The sequence below is a fragment of the Podarcis filfolensis genome (assembly GCF_964270895.1).
Source record: "Podarcis filfolensis genome assembly, chromosome: 3".
NCBI lineage: Eukaryota > Metazoa > Chordata > Lepidosauria > Squamata > Lacertidae > Podarcis > Podarcis filfolensis.
The window spans coordinates 53,163,639-53,179,633 of NC_139606.1; the positions used below are offsets into that span (position 1 = coordinate 53,163,639).

The window sequence follows — 15,995 nt, forward strand, 5'->3', positions numbered from 1 at the left end:
TAAACACAGGGCCCAGGTACATTGTCTGCTTGTCAGATCTTTGCATGATTAGTGTCAAGGTCTGGAAAGAGTTTTTGGGAATTTGGTTGAATAAAATTAGAAACTCCATGACTGAGAATTCTGAGAGAGGTTTTCAAGTGCCTTCTCCTGAAGGTGCTTTAAAACCTTATTCAGAGCTTTTCCTAATTACACACAGGTCTCAAAAGCAGTCAATAAGCCTAGGGATGTTGTGTGGGGGACTTGCATGCTTGCTTCCACCACCTCATCTATTTCTTTTACACGTTGTGCATTCTGCTGAATGCCTCAACATGGCTCCTTTCCATGCTGCCTTTAAGTTTTGAGATGAGGTCTTTGCAAGGTGTCCTCAGTGGGACCCAGTCCACACCACCTTTCAGGGGGAGAGGACAAAGTGGGCAAAGAGTGGTGCTCCATAAGTTTTGATTTCACTTTGGAAACCAAAGTGAGTGCTGCTGTTGAGTGCAGACCATTTTCCTTCCCCTCTGCTTTTGCCTTGTCTTACCCTCCACTGCATAGGAATCAGGTGTGATAGGTGAGGAACAGCTGGTTTGCACTGCAGACACGCCAGGGTTGTCCATTGCTTCTCATGAAAAAGAACAGATGCTCATTAAGGTGTGGAAAGGCAACCACTGCTCTGCTTTCCTATGGAAGACACCATTGCCTTCTGATTTCAGCTATAGATACACAGTTTCCCCAGTGCTTCCATTTACAGAACTATTTGAAAGCATTTTTTTAAAAAAACAACAACATATGAGTGTCTCTAGATCCCCTGCACTCTTTACAAGCTGTAAGTTACATTAGCATGAGAATCGGTCATGCTGGGAATTTATGTAGAAAACACAGATCTTGGGCCATACTGACCTGCCAAGTTAAACCTTCATTTGTTTGCAATAACCATGTTGTGTAATTCCAGAAGCATGGAAGAAATATTACCCAGCCTCCAAACCATCTCATTAGCAAATGTGCTAACAGGAAGACTTTTCCACTGGGTTTAACACCTTGCTCCCAACAGCTTTAAACAAGGAAAGTGAGAAGGTGACACACAAAATGACTTACTGGACAAAGGTTAAGATTTGAATGTTCTAGGTTTTGATTACTGAAAGACTATTTCAGCACCTTATCCTTTCAACTAGCCATCTTCAAATATCTAATGGGCTGTAACATGGCAGACGGAGCAGGCTTGTTTTCTCCTGCTCCGGAGGGTAGGACCCAAGCCAATGGATTCAAGTTACAAGAAAGAACATTCCAACTAACCATCAGGAAGAGCTTTCTGACAGTAAGAGCTGTTCAACAGTGGAGGTGGTAGAATCTCCTTCCTTGGAGGTTTTTAAGCAGAGGTTGGATGGCCATCGGTCATGTGTGATCTAGTTGACATTCCTTCATTGCAGGAGGCTGGACTCGATGACCCTTGGGGTCCCTTCCAACTGTACAATTCTGTGATTCTATGATGATTGACCTATTCAAAAATCCAGTTCCCACACAGAATTAGAATATCATGGGAATGGCTGGCCCTCCCCGTCCAACATGCCCTTCCAGCCAACCTGCTTTCCTCCCCACATTAGAGAGCAAACATCTGCTCTGGACAGCCTGGTTTACTTCTGGAGGTTTCTCGTAATTTTAAACTCTGCTCATGTAGTATAGTTATGGACAATGGCGATGGGTGGTTGGAGCAAGGTGGCTGGATAAATAGACAACTACTTGATCCTCTGCTTGCCCTGTTCTAGAATATAGTAGAAGAGTCTATCCATGGCTTCAGTTTGTTTTGGAGGGAATAAGGTCTACTTCCAATGTAATATATTCTTCCTCAGGTATTCTTCTGACACAAAAAAATGGCCCTCGGTTTTCTGTTTATGGTTATAGTTGCCTCACTATACCTAGCTCACTATAACTGCATAGAATTTCAGACTGACTTTTGTGAGAAAGAATGTTGAATGCCATTTTATTATTCCTCAATAATACTTATACCCTACTTAATATGCAAAACCTTAATCTGTTTTGAGGAAAACAAAATAAGATCACTTTTAAAAAATCTATAAGCAATACAAAGAAATACATCAATAAAAAGTTCAATAAACATTCAGCAAAGCATCAAAAAATAATAAAACAGAGCAGTTTGATGAACCTTTAGAAGACACATTTTATAGGTAAATCTAGAGTGGGCCACAAAGAAGCAAAAGAATAGCCAATAATTTATTGGTGGCTTGTTGAAGAAAAGAGAGCAAATATGGCATTCCCATGACTGCAACGGTCCTTGTAAACAGGAACAAGATTTTCATACACTATCTCAGGGAACATATAAATCCATTCCTTTAGAGAACATTAACACGTAAAACACAGTCACGCTCATTTGAGGGTGGAGGTTACTATTTAACCAGAACTCTGTGTGCATCATCATGAACAAGACAGAACGCTGTTTTGGCAAGCAGAAACGCTGCACATGTTGTTTTGAGTCCACAGTGGCTTCCAAAGTGAAGCACAATTCTTTCAATTTTCTGTGGTGGCCGAGACTGTATTACTAACAGGAGGGCTCATGAAAGGGAGAGGAAACGAAAAGAACAGAAAGAGCTTAACATGACCCAGGCTGGAATTTTAACAGGATGGCCAAACGGTGGGTCTTGTTAGTCAGTGCACAATGTGTTCTATTAATAATGATACACAAACTATCATTTTGGAATGGTGTTAAGTTAGTACTAATAGAGTGAAATGGATACCTGTCCTGGAATCATAGAATCACAGAATTGAAGAGTTGGAAGGGACCCTGAGGGTCTCTTGTGGACATCCAAGGAAGCAGAAGATTCAGGAGCCGAAAGAAAATACTTATTCACACAGCAGATAATTAAATTTTTGAATTTGCTCCAGCAGGCAGTGATGGCCACCAACCTGGATAGCCATAAAATACATATTCACTAGCCATGATTGTTATGCTTCTCCTCCACAGATGGTGGCAATTGGCTTCTTAATACCATTGGTGGAAATCACAGGAAGCCACACTCAGGTCCTGCTTGGAGGCTTTCTATAAGCATCTGGTTGATCACCACAAGAACAAGTTGCTAGACTAAATGGGCCATTGGTCTGATCCGGCATGATCTTATTTTGAAGCCTTAGAACTTATCATCATCATCACCACCATCATCATCAATATAAGATATTTTCTTCTGATGTTTGAAATGTGAGTCCACATTTTTATAAAGCCTTCAGTGAACAGCCAGGAAAGTGGTTCTTCCCAAGAGATATATAGAAGAAAACAAGGGAAAGAAATTGATTGCAACTCACTAACACCTAACACAATGCTGTTTATTTTTATACATTGTTTTTTCATACAAAAGTCTCACAAAATGGTTCAAGTTAATCTATACCCATGCCTGTAGACTATAAGCAAACTATTTCATATGCAGGAAGCATCTGTCGATGCTGGAGGGCAGGGGGTGAAGTGAGAAACAATGGTGCAGTTTAAGGGGGAATGATTGACTGCAGGGAAATCAGGAAGTTCAGGCTGGAGGTGAGATCCACAAGTCCCACTTTAAACATTAATTGAAGGGAATCAGAAGTGTAAGGTACTAGTGCTAATGCAAACTCTACAATTCAAGTAATGTATGAAAAGGCTTTGATTATTTTTTTAAGAAAAGCGAAGAAGCCATGTCTTATTCAATAGTGCTTGCCGTCAGATGGAATTAAGCTCGGTTAGAAAAGCAGGCTGAAGAGGGTATTTCAGCACTGATGAGAGCAGAGAATAAGCATCAGTCTTGGATCATTACAGCAGGCAACCCACTGGTGGTGCAACGGCCAAACTACACGTGATGCTTATCTGCACGTACTTTGAGAACAAACTTTTTCTTCACACAATGTCAGGTCAGGATGCAGGAGTGGGGGGTGAGATCTATGTGAAGACCCTGGAATGGGGTGGGAGGGATTCACTCCTTCCTGCAATGCAAACTGCATGTGGACGGACTGTTGCAGATTGGTACTATAACCGGGGACAAGGGTTAAAGCCCCCCACAATCCCCCCATACCAGTTTCCCAGTCTGGATCTGGGTCCCCATGCTGCCAATTTGTGATAAACAGGACATGCAGTTTGGCCCTTAGCAATAGAAGTAGCAGCAGCAGTACAATATTTGCAGAGCTAAAATATTATGTGATTTGACTGCTACTTTGAGAGCCAACAGGCATTTGCATTAATAAGCAACTATGTGCGTTCTACAGCTAAGAATTTAGCTATCATTCCTTTCTGCCTGGATTAAAAGTTATGCGAAACCTGACAGGCTGCAGAGGCTTTAATTTAAAATAGTTCAGTAAAGGACCATATTATTCCACAAATCTGAATTTTTGCTATACAAAAGCATCGCTAAGGGTTTTCACCAGTGAGGCCTAATGAAGTGTGATGTCACAACAGCAGCCTTACTAAAACTTAGGATGAGACATAGTCTCATGCTTTTTGTTCATGAAAACCTCCTATCTCTTCTCAAAACTATTTTAAGAGAAGAAGAAGAAGCAGAAAAAGCCAGTGAACGCAGAGCCTGTAGGGCTCCAAAGGGTGGGGAGGGGGCATGGCTTGCTGACATGGCCCATTTCCTTGGAGATAGCTGTGAAGAGTTATTTTATTTTGGCAAGTCAGAAGGGCGAGGGCTCTCTGTCAACATGGGACAGGTAATGAGGCAATTTACCGCCTCGTGAAGCCTGTGTAGAATAATGCACTGAAGTCAGAGTCAGTTTTTTATGGAATGTATGACTGGAACAAGAGGCCAGACTATATACGACCCATTAATTTCCCCGCCATCAGTGATATGATGCAATTAGGAATACACCCACAGCACCTGCGTGCATTGTAGCACAGCAGGGCACCTCTGTCAATGACCTTTTCATAGCTCTACACTGTATTTACACAGTCACTAACCAGATTAGGGTTGCTGTGCAGCTGTTTTCGTTCTATTGTTCATGGGTGGCTTTCAAATACTAGCCTTGCCAGGATCCTTGAAACAACAACAGGATGAATCTCCTTCAGGGATACTTCCAGCCACATTCTTTCAGTGAAAGGAAGCGGTGTTTTCTGTCTTGCCGTCCTTGAACTCTCAGGCTTTTTATGTCCCCGACTTACTGTAAAATGAAACAGATCAATCTAATCTAATATAATATATAATATAATATAATATAATATAATATAATAATAATATATTGGTCTGCCCCCCCCTTTTAATGCACCCACCTTAAGATACAACAAAGACATTTCAGATCACCAAGAAAACTGGCAAATCTAGAAACAAGCAAAGCCTCTTTTACTTAAAAGCTGAAATTTGGGCCAGTGTAATGCCTGCACTTTCTTGGGAACAAAAAATTGTTGTGCCCCGAATGGAAAACGAAAGTTTTGCCCATGCAGTTTCCCAACAAAGAGGGGATATAGTGAGCTAAGCTGTGCAGATGTCATCAGTCATGAACCCGTCTGAGAATGACTGCTGCTGAAGCAACATCTGAGGTTGGCTCTCACAAAGTATGCAATCTGGGCCCTACATGGCCCTGTCCAGGGTACCCTGGCCTTGCCTCTGCTGAAGTCAGTGATCACAACAGAACACACAGAGAGACCCTCATCCTCCATCTGGGCAAGCAAGAGGCATGGCCTCATACAAGGACACATTCCAGCCAGGTGAAGGTACTCAAGGAGAGTGCAGAGCAGAGCCAGTGAGGAATGCCACCTGGAGGGTTGGACAAAGAGAACTGAAAGGCTACAATTGGACCCTAGAACTGAGGGTCTGTACCTCTGCTGTATATGTTTCCCACTATGTTCAATGGTGCTGACTCCAAGGTAAGCGCCATAGGATTTCGGCCTTGATAAATCAATAGGTTTGATTAATTGGTTAATCCTGCCTATCAAAATGCTGCCCTCACATTTCCTGGCTGGCGTGGCTAATTTACTTCTATTCTTCCTTGCCTTCATAGTTTTTCTTACAGTATCTGACTTTTCTGACATAGGAAATAAAACTGCACAGAAGACATATATTGTATATTATTTCAAGATGTCAGTTCTGCTCCTTGCGAATGATCCAGCATTCCAGGCCACACAATGGCTGGCATTGTTATGACTTCATATTCATATTGTTGGGGTGTTAATGCATTGTTGTACGTTTGGCCATCTTGATTACTAGGAACAAGGCCAGAGGGGGAAACATGGCAGAGCAGATCCCTGACAGCCAAAAGTTTTACATCAAATAAGAAGCCATGTACCTTTTACAAATTATTCTGAATAATATAAGAAAACTGTAATACTGGGTTTTAATTTTTGGTAAAAAGGGAAAGAAAGAAAGAAAGAAAGAAAGAAAGAAAGAAAGAGAAAGAAAGAAAGAAAGAGAAAGAAAGAAAGAAAGAAAGAAAGAAAGAAAGAAAGAAAGAAAGAAAGAAAGAAATGATTTTTACCTCTGAAATGATTAGAGGCACTCTCTAATGACTGTACTTAAAAACATGCAACACAAGACTTTTTTAAAAAAAATAAAAAAATATTCCCCTGCAATAGGATCTCTGAGCCAGAAAATCTTGGGCTAGATTCCCATGCTGAGTGTACACATTTCCTCTTTGGCAACAGGCAGTGCATCTTAACCTGTCTTGATTGCTTTAATGTCCTGAGGGAGCGCTTCTTATTTAATTAAGAATTAATTTCCTCTATTTAGCCATTTTGGGGCCAGTTCATATGCAATCAAATAGCATAAGATCTACAGTCTGATAAATCATAGCTCTCAGGTAAGGCCCCAAGAGTTCAGATGTTTATCAATACATTGCAACCCTGTAAAATATGACTGGAAACCAGGCCAAAATCAGACTTGCTGATGAAATTTCCAGTGTTTCCTATTTTGGTTAAGAATCTTAAATGTCATTCAGACTGTTCCCTATTCTTCCAAGGACATGGCAATTTGTTTTTTCAACTGACACCCTGATTGTAACACTTGATTGAAAACAAAGACTCATTGACTTCTATGAAACATATTGCCAGTTTGCCATATAGGCAAATGGAGGACTACATATGGAGAAGTGAAAGCGGATTATCAGGTATTGATGTCTCAGGGAGATCAAATTTTTCTTCAAATTTTATCTTAGTCATCAATTATTTGGTGGTAGCAGGATATGTGTACAGAAAGTTGCTGACTTTCCAACTCAGTGTGCGCAAATGAAGGGTTTTATTTAAAGTTGATCAGCAGTGAAGAGCTGGTTGAAGATAATTGGTATATCTGGTATAATAATCAGAAAAGACTTTGAAGCAATGTGCAAGGCAAAAGTAACATGCCTTAGGCATGGGGTGAATGAATCCATACTGTAGGAGTTCATAAAATGTTTATCGGGCAGCTTCAAGGCAGTGGCGGAGCTTCATGCTCTGGCACCAGTGGCAGAGAGCAGGCAGGGGAGGGACTGGTGTGCGTACCAGGGGCTGGGCGTGCTGCCTGCAGGGGTGTAGCACGCATCCTGGGGATGAGGGGAGGCGCCGCCTGCAGGGGTGGGGGGGCAGCTGCGATGGCACCCTGGGGATCACACTGCTGGGGGTGGGGCACTCCCCCACACTCCTCTTCCTCTGCCAGTGCTTCAAGGTAACTCCAGCTCAAAACTCAACCTCCATTTCACACACCAGTGCCACACCAGTGCCTCTCCTTTCCTGAGCTTGTGGAATAGGAGCCGCTGTAATGCTTTGAACCCCTCCATTGTAGGCTGAGGTATAAATGTGTAAATAACCATATATCGTAAAGACACCACAGTCTCCACTGTGCCTCATTTCCAAGGGAAACACAAACCCTGGTTAAGCGCCTGGAACCCCTGGAATCTCACACCGCTCAGAGATTGGGATAGCGTGCAACAATATGTTGTGCTCCAAACTCCCATGAGCCCCAGCCAGCATGGCAAATGGTCAGAAGTGATGGGAGTCAAAGTCCAACACCATCCAGAGACCTCTGTGTTGGCTATGAATGATTTTAAAAGACTCACAAAAAGAAAGGGCACTCAACTGTTAAACCACACTCAACTGATTTTGTGAAGAGACTAACTCAGAGGAGGTATTCTCAGCTGAAATAAGTGCCTGCTGTACAAAGGGGGGGGGGATTTTACCTTCCCATTGGCTCATCTTCTCCATTCCCAGCATTGTGCTGACCTCTGCACTGTGTCACAAATCCGTCCCACAAGGCACAACACAGCTGCAACAGCAGCAGCAGCTTAAAGGTTTGCAAGGCAGGAGGCAAACATCTAATTGAGTTTTCTAAAGCTTTGGAGTGAAGCTCCCACTGTACACATCCAATGGTCATTGTTATCCAGGTGTTATTCTTATAACCAAAACCATTCCAAGTATTGATTTCGAAAAGACTCTCTATGCCAATGAAGGGCGGGGAGAGGAATCACATCATGATCAACCTAAATTCAATAATATTCCATATTTATGTTGAAAGTCATAATTAGGCCCCTTTTCTCCATCCTTATTTGTTCAGCTGTCACAGGGGTCAAGAGGCATTTGATGCCATCAGGAAAATAACAGAAAGAGGAATCTTGGAGTTACAGATGTAATGCAGCCCCTAGCTACTAAAGAAAATAAATGAAGGCTGGAATTTAACATCCTCTTTGTTGGCTTGAAGTAATTGTAGAAGGTTCTTGGAAAGGTCATTTCACTTAAAGGAAAAAAACCCCATTTCAGAACCATTTTTCCCTCCAGAAATTCCAGTTATCTTTGTAAACACCATCAGTCTTCTCCCACAAAGGGTTCATTCCCAGTTTTGGCTTATCTCTGCAATCCACCACTCAGGTGAAGTGTGTATACTCTACAGGCACTCAGGAGTAATTGATTCTTGCGCCTTTTCAATCCAGACATCTTAAATGGGAGTAAAACTCAACCATTACAAGAACCCATGTTTTTTGTAGTATGGCTATAAAAATGCTGCTGATTGCTTTTGCTCCCCCTGTATTTTAAAGATCAAGCTGAAAGTGTGATTTTTGTACACCTAGGCTATAAAACCTTATCACATCAGAGACAAAGGTTCAGCATAGTCCTCTCCTTGCTATTTTAGTTGCTACCTGGAGAGAATTCTCCATGCATAGGAGCATTCAAAATTGTTTTCAAAGTCGGACTTCCGGGTTAGCGCCATCAGCTAATGGCGGACTCCCTCCGATCTGGAGGGCATTAGTAAAGAAGTCGACAAGAACCCGGCACAAGAATCTTTTCCAACTGAACAAATTGAAGAATCTGAGAAGGAGGAATCTGTTGTGATTAAAGTGATGCAAGGGGGGAGCCGTAACCCTACAGAGGCAAATGGTGGACTATAACTTGAGGCCTTACATGATGGCAACTAGGAGGAGCCAGTTTTTGGAGATGGAAGCCCGGCTTGGTTTGGAAAATGAAAGATGGAGAGATCACCCTATGTGGAGATCAAATGACTTTTGGGATACAAATCTGAGTCAGGCGGAGGCTGGAGCTTTTGGGGCTTTTGGATTTGAAAGGAATGTGAAACAAGATTTGGAATATCCTATAGGCCCTACTTTTAACTACGGAAGTCTGGCATACCTGCTAAGAAGGAATATGACTACCGACGGGTTGGAGCTTCACCGAGATCTGTTCTTTAACACCAAAGACTACCAAAAAGACCGGCAGAGGGGACATGAAAGAGATTTAAGAGCCTCGGACTTAAGATCTCCGGGTTGATGGTTTTCTGAGATTGATGGAACTATCGCTAGGGGCCGAAACCGGGGAGGGGAGTTGGTGAAAGAAAATTGGAAATTTAAAATGTATATATTACAATTTGTTGTTGTTGTTTTTTAATGAGAGATGGGAAAATCGTGGAATGGAATTTTTTCTGACCCTAGGGGAAACGTTTTAAGAATAAGCTTAGATATATAAGTTTTAATGAGAAATAAGATTAAATAAAGTAAAAGTGGATGATTAATTGGTGAAAGAAAGAATGGGAAACTACAGTATAATAAGATAAGATATAAGGATAAAAATAAGGTGAAGGATTTGCTGAAATATCTATATGAATTAGAATGCAAAGAGGGGAGGTGTGAGGAGGTCAAGGAGATAAGTTAAGAAAGGGAGTTATATTAAGGTTTAACTTGTTCTTTTGCTTTTCTTTTTTGTTTTTTGGATTGTGTTTTTTTTTCTTTTTTAGTTGTTTTTGCTTTCTCTATTCTTCTATTTTTATTTTTATTTTATTTTTCTTTTGGATATGTTTTGTCTTTACATATTGTGTTCTTTTTTGTAACCTTTTAAAACTTGAATAAATCTTATTAAAAAAACCAAAAAAACCAAAATTGTTTTCAAAGTGGTACATTTAATTTTAGTAACTCCAAACACTTCCACCTCAATCTGACGCATGTGTAAATTCAGCTGAACTGTTGAAAAGGCTACTCTGATAAAGATCAGCAAAATGCATTGGGAAATAGTAAATAAATATGGAACCTTATTAGTTTTGCTATTGCATTTTTATTTTCTGGTTTTCTTTTGGAGGGTGGTTCATTCCCCTCTTTGTCTGGTCACCTGTATGCAATCCCAGCACATTATTGCTCGTGCTGTGATATTACACATCCTTAAATTGTCTCTTGAAACATGTCATGAAGGAGTAACTTTGATCCAATGCCGTGGCAACAACCTAAATCATTAAACTTGGCCAGATCACAAAATCTAGACCTGTTTGACTACTTGGCCTACAAAGTGGAATTTTTATTCAAAGGCCACTTTGATGAAGTGAGCTCCATCAGCAATGTTCCCATGACACGGAATGTCTGATATAATGAAATACAGTTGAATACAAAGTTCAGTTGAGCCTGCCTCTAGCATCCCATGGTTTGGCTTTGTGGAAAGCAGTAAGTGGGTGGCATTCCACTAAGCTTTACTCAGAGTAGCCTAAGGTTAATTAATTTCAGTAGGTCTACCTTAAGTCAAACTTAGCTTAGTACAACCCAGAATGTCTGGTAGCCTGGAAAGCTCAGTTCTGCTGCCTCTGGAAACCCCTCTCTTTGCCAGCTTGGCACCAAGATGTTCAAAAAGCAGGGAAAGGAGGATAATTCACTCACCTTCCTAGCAGCTCTGCTAGGAAGAAAGGGTAGAGTGCAAGGACACACTCTAAAACGTATATACCCAAGCACAGTGCACACATCAAAACACTTCCATTCCCAAGCTTTTTTTATGCCTGTATGGTTTGTGGTGAAGTTTTACAGCTGCAAATGCAGTACAGTGTAGATGGTCTGTTCCTCTTTGTAATGTGGGTTTTCATCTCACCTTCCAGCCCACCTGGGTCCTCCTGATGACTAACAGCATAAGAACGTAAAAGATGACAGTCACATTGAAAAAAATAACACCAAATAAAATAGTATGAAACTTTTTTTAAAGAATACTAATATACATATAAAACTCTCTGAATCCCAATGATAAAACACATTTTGAAAAATGAAGCTACAATGAGAAGTTATCTGAAGAAAACTTCAGCGCTCACTGAAACACATTGCCAGCCCAAGAGATGCAAAGCAAATCAAGTTATCAAGAGCACTAAATAAAAGCTGACAATCCATCAAGGGACTGGGAAGTAAACCTTCAGCTGACATATTTCCTCTGCTTTTCTGCTTTGAGGGAGACCAAATGAAGTTCCTTCCAGTCCATTAAACTCTGCTTGCTAAGAACATTGTCTTGGTTGGTTTGTTGAATCTATTGATTGGCTTCCTACAACTCATCAGGAAAAAAACAACTCTCTGACCTAAAATAACTTTGCATTTTAGGATCTTCTTTGCTAGAGACACTGCTAGCTGTAGCTCTATCACCAGTGTCATCTTCCTTCTGGTAGCAGTGCTGGACCTCAAAGGAAAGGGTGTTGCGGAACACCAAAGACTCACATGAAAAGTGACTGAGGACAGCCAGAAAGAAAAGAAGCCCGAAAGTGGCCATAGTTGATTGCAGTAATTTTGACATAGTGTTTCTAAGGTGGTTCCCCCATACTCTCAGAAGGCTTGAGGGGGATTTTGAGGCTCCATACATTGGCCTTGCTGGAATTACCTGCAGTTCAGCTCTTCCCCTTACAGACCAGACTCCACACGACTTGCTTTTCCAACTTGCAGCTGTCAGAAGATGGAGACAGACAGCAAGGCTCTCACTCCTTCTCTGACCAGCCTGCACGCCTATATGCTGACATACATTTCATGTTTCATCATCTTTATTCTAATTTATGCAATGATGGAAATGTTTCTCTCCTTCCTTTTGTTTTCACAGCTTTCGTTCAAATTGGAAGACATTCTGACAGGGATATAGTTTATCCTTTGTATGGTTTTAGGCAATTAATAGGATGGCCATATGTCCTACTTTACAGTGCATATAAGTGTAAAATAAACCATATATATTAAAACACCGCAGTCTCTGACATGCCTGAATTCTCAACAGAAACATGCCTGGAAACCCCTGGAATCTTGCTACCACTCGGCAGAGATTTGGGGTGGTGCACAACCACTGTTGCAATACTTACACCAACTGCTTTTCTTCCAGGCAGCCTGAAAATGCATGCAGGGTTCTCTGGCTCAGGCCTAGATCAGTTCATAATTCAGGAAGGGGGGTGACATGGTGCCATCTAAATATTTTGGACTACAAATCCCACCAGCTCTTGTCAGCATGGACAATGGTCAGGGATGATGGGAGCTGTCGTCCAGCAACATCCAGCTGTAGGCATCACACTAGCTACTCTTGTACATAAGTGACCACATCAAAACATATAATCAACTTAAAATTTCTCACAGAATGTACCTTTTCTTCTTCTTAGAAACACTCTGCAAATGAGATTACGCATGGTGTGGAATGCTTTAACTTAACTCTTTCATTAACTGGCCTAAAATCTATAAGGCTTTCCTGCGCTTCTGAATATCACATGAGAAAGAGCTTTCCCTTTTTGTTTTGTTTTAGTAGGAGAATGTTCTTTGCGTACCTTTCCAACAGTGTCCCTATAGCTTATTCTTCTTGCATGCCAAGAAGCTTTTGGTTTTTTACATTTAACAACAGCCCAAGAAGCAGCAGCACAACTTGCTTCTGAAACTCTCCTGAGTTTTATTTTTTAAGTTTGCCATGTAGCATGTGGAGCCGCCTTTCAACAACACAAGGGAAAACTCCTTTTGGAAGCATAGAATTACTTTCACAGTTTTTTGGTTCTGGGCAATGGAGGAGGTCACTGCTCCCCACCCCTGGTGTCTTAAGAAGAATATTTTGGTAGAAAGCTATCAAAATACCATTGCATATCACCATCCACATTCAGTGCCAGCAGGCCCTGCTCCAGATGTTGGGGTGGTGGACGCTGGGGGTCCTGCCAGGGTGCATTTACCCCAGCAAATGTCCCAGGATGCCAGGGGCTTATGCTAGACTTGGGTGCCAGCTTCCCTGCAATGAATGAGAGCTATGTAAGAGCACTGCACCGATATTAATCTAACGATTTGCAAGATTTTCTATGCTGCCAACATAAGAAAAAAATACAATGTTGGTAAATAGCAACCGTGAAATCACATTTATAAAACAAGTACAAATGAGTACACCATGAACCAGTGAAGACATCATCATAGCTGGATCATCCCTCAAGGAAAGCCTCGTCAGTCAGCGAAGACTTTAAAAGGAAATGAAAGAGATTTTAAATTCTGTACAAAGCTTATCTGTAGTTTTGAAGCCTCCACAAAGTTGCCTGGGCTTATGCAATGGCAAAGGGAGAGAGGGAGATGTTTGTATTGTTGCTTCTGGAAGAGGCAGGGGAGTTGTCAGTTCTGCTGTGATTAAAACTCACAGGGGGCACAGCTGAAGGCTAGGAAGAGGTTTTTAGGAGATGGGGAATTTCCTTTTCCCCACTCCCTGCACTACAATGCAATAGACCAGGGGTGTTCAACTTCCAAGAGACTGCGATCTACTCCCACTATAAATAAACTGGCAGTGATCTACCCATTGGATTGACCAGAAATGTTGAGCTTTGGGGGGGGGTAGGTCACTGGAGATCACATGATCAACCGGGATCGACCAGGGACAGCCCACAATTGACCGGTAGATCTCAATCGACTGGCAAATCTAAAAAAATGCAGTATAAGGATGTAAAATTGGGAAGCACTGGCCTGCGAGTGCTCCAATTGGAAAACAGCCTTTGCCAAAGGTGCCCTGGACTTTGAAGAAGCACGAACTCAGGGCGAAAGGCAGAAACGAGTGAAGAGGAAAGCACGTTTGGCAAATCCTCACCATGATCAACTCCTGCCCGAAAACCTATGTCCCCACTGTGGAAGGATGTGTGGATCCAGAATTGGCTTCCACAGTCACTTACGGACACATCATTAAGACTGTGTTCATGGAAGACAATCTTACTCGGCCACAAGTGATCACCAAAGAAGAAGATTATCAGCAATTGGAAGACTGAATTGTAAGTCTTGCACAGTTCTCCAGGGGTGTTTGTCTGCCTTTTTTAAATTAAAAATGTCATGTGGCTATTTAGGATCCAATGTCATCATATCATTAGCAGATATTACTGCAGGCTTCCAACTGCACAACATCAGCTCCTAAGAAGAGCCTGCTCATTCAGTGGCCCATCTAGTCTAGCATCCTATTCTCACAGTAGTCAATGAGATGCAACAAGACATATCCTCCCTCTCTCTCCACACACCCCTACAGTCAGTGCTTTTTTTCCTGGGGGTTTGCAGGGGTACACATACCCCTAAACATTTTGTGAATCTAAGTTTGGCCTCATTGAGGGGCAGTATTTCAATACGAGTAGGAAAATAAGAGTACCCCAAAACATTGTTTTTAGGAAAAAAAGCACCGCCTATAGCACCCACTAAAATATGCTCCAGAGAGTTGGGGAAACCTCCAGAGCAGATCTGAGTGGGACACATGCTGGGGAATGCCAGGCAGAAGTCCTGCAAAGTCATGGGCATGTTGCCTCCTTACAAAACTTTTGAAAGTGAGTTTTAAAAGATTTTGAGGTGACTGAAAAGATGCTGAGGGAAAGGAGAGGTGGTGGAGAAGTTGCTCAGAACAAAGTGTGGCTAAAGTGAGTGGGCCAAAATCATCAGTAATTTGAAAAACAGGAACATGAGGTAACAATCATGGCTGGAAAAGTGTAAAGTAAGGATGAGCAAAAGCAATGCATACAACCTGAAGACAGAAACTATTGCGTGCTTGGCAGAAAAGAAGGCAACAGGTAAGGAAGGGTTAGAACAGTGTCTGACAGCAGAATCCTGCCAACTGCTGCACAGCAAGCCAAAATGATTAAGCCAGAGCGATAAAGGTGACTGGACTTCACATATTAATTTGAATTACCAACTACATAACCAATCTGGCTGCAAACTTCTAGCACTCATTGTTGTCACTAGCATATCTTTGCATGAGAAATAATATTAATAACTTTAACTTTTTTGTTTATGCTTTCTTCTATAGTTTGTCTTTTCAAATGTAAAGTGTGTTGTTTGTTGTTGTTGTTGTTATAACAAATGGATTATTAAGCAGTTCAATTAATAGTAAAATCCCAATTGTACAATGGATATCTAGAGTTGTTTCACTCTGTAAATTCACACAAGCAAATTGATATATGTTTAAGTGGCCAAGGCTACAAATATGATTTAAAGTATTATAATTCTCCAGTTTCTAAATTTGAAGCTCCCAAAAGCCAGTGAAAATGGAATATACCCAGTTTTGCACATTGGACTGTTTTCATGTTTACCAATATAGATTCTATACATTGCTTAGGGAAACACAATGTATAGCGGTGTTTGGTCTCATTTCATGTTAGAATTGTCAACAATCTTGAAAATATGGGTAGTAAAGCTAATAAATAATTAGAATGAATTTGCTACTATGAAAGCACAAAATATGTTGTTTATATGCTTGTGAAAAACTAGAAATGTGTTTTTATTGACAGAATGAATTATATCAATATTAGAACTTCCAAAGCTTCTGCTGTACCACATGCTTGTTTGTGCTTGATAGAAAGAGAAAAATAATTTGCTAGTTTCACACTGTTAAATACATGAGCATA

General features: G+C 41.2%; 2 long non-coding RNA genes across 3 annotated transcripts in view; one reads left to right on the forward strand and one right to left on the reverse strand.

The window, feature by feature from the left end:
* The window catches only part of LOC310760351, a 611,207-nt gene that overhangs the window by 533,245 nt on the left and 61,967 nt on the right, over positions 1 to 15,995 (forward strand). The gene's annotated exons all lie outside the window — the stretch shown is intronic.
* LOC310760346 overlaps positions 1 to 15,995 on the reverse strand; it is a 35,092-nt gene that overhangs the window by 16,204 nt on the left and 2,893 nt on the right. The window lies entirely within an intron of this gene.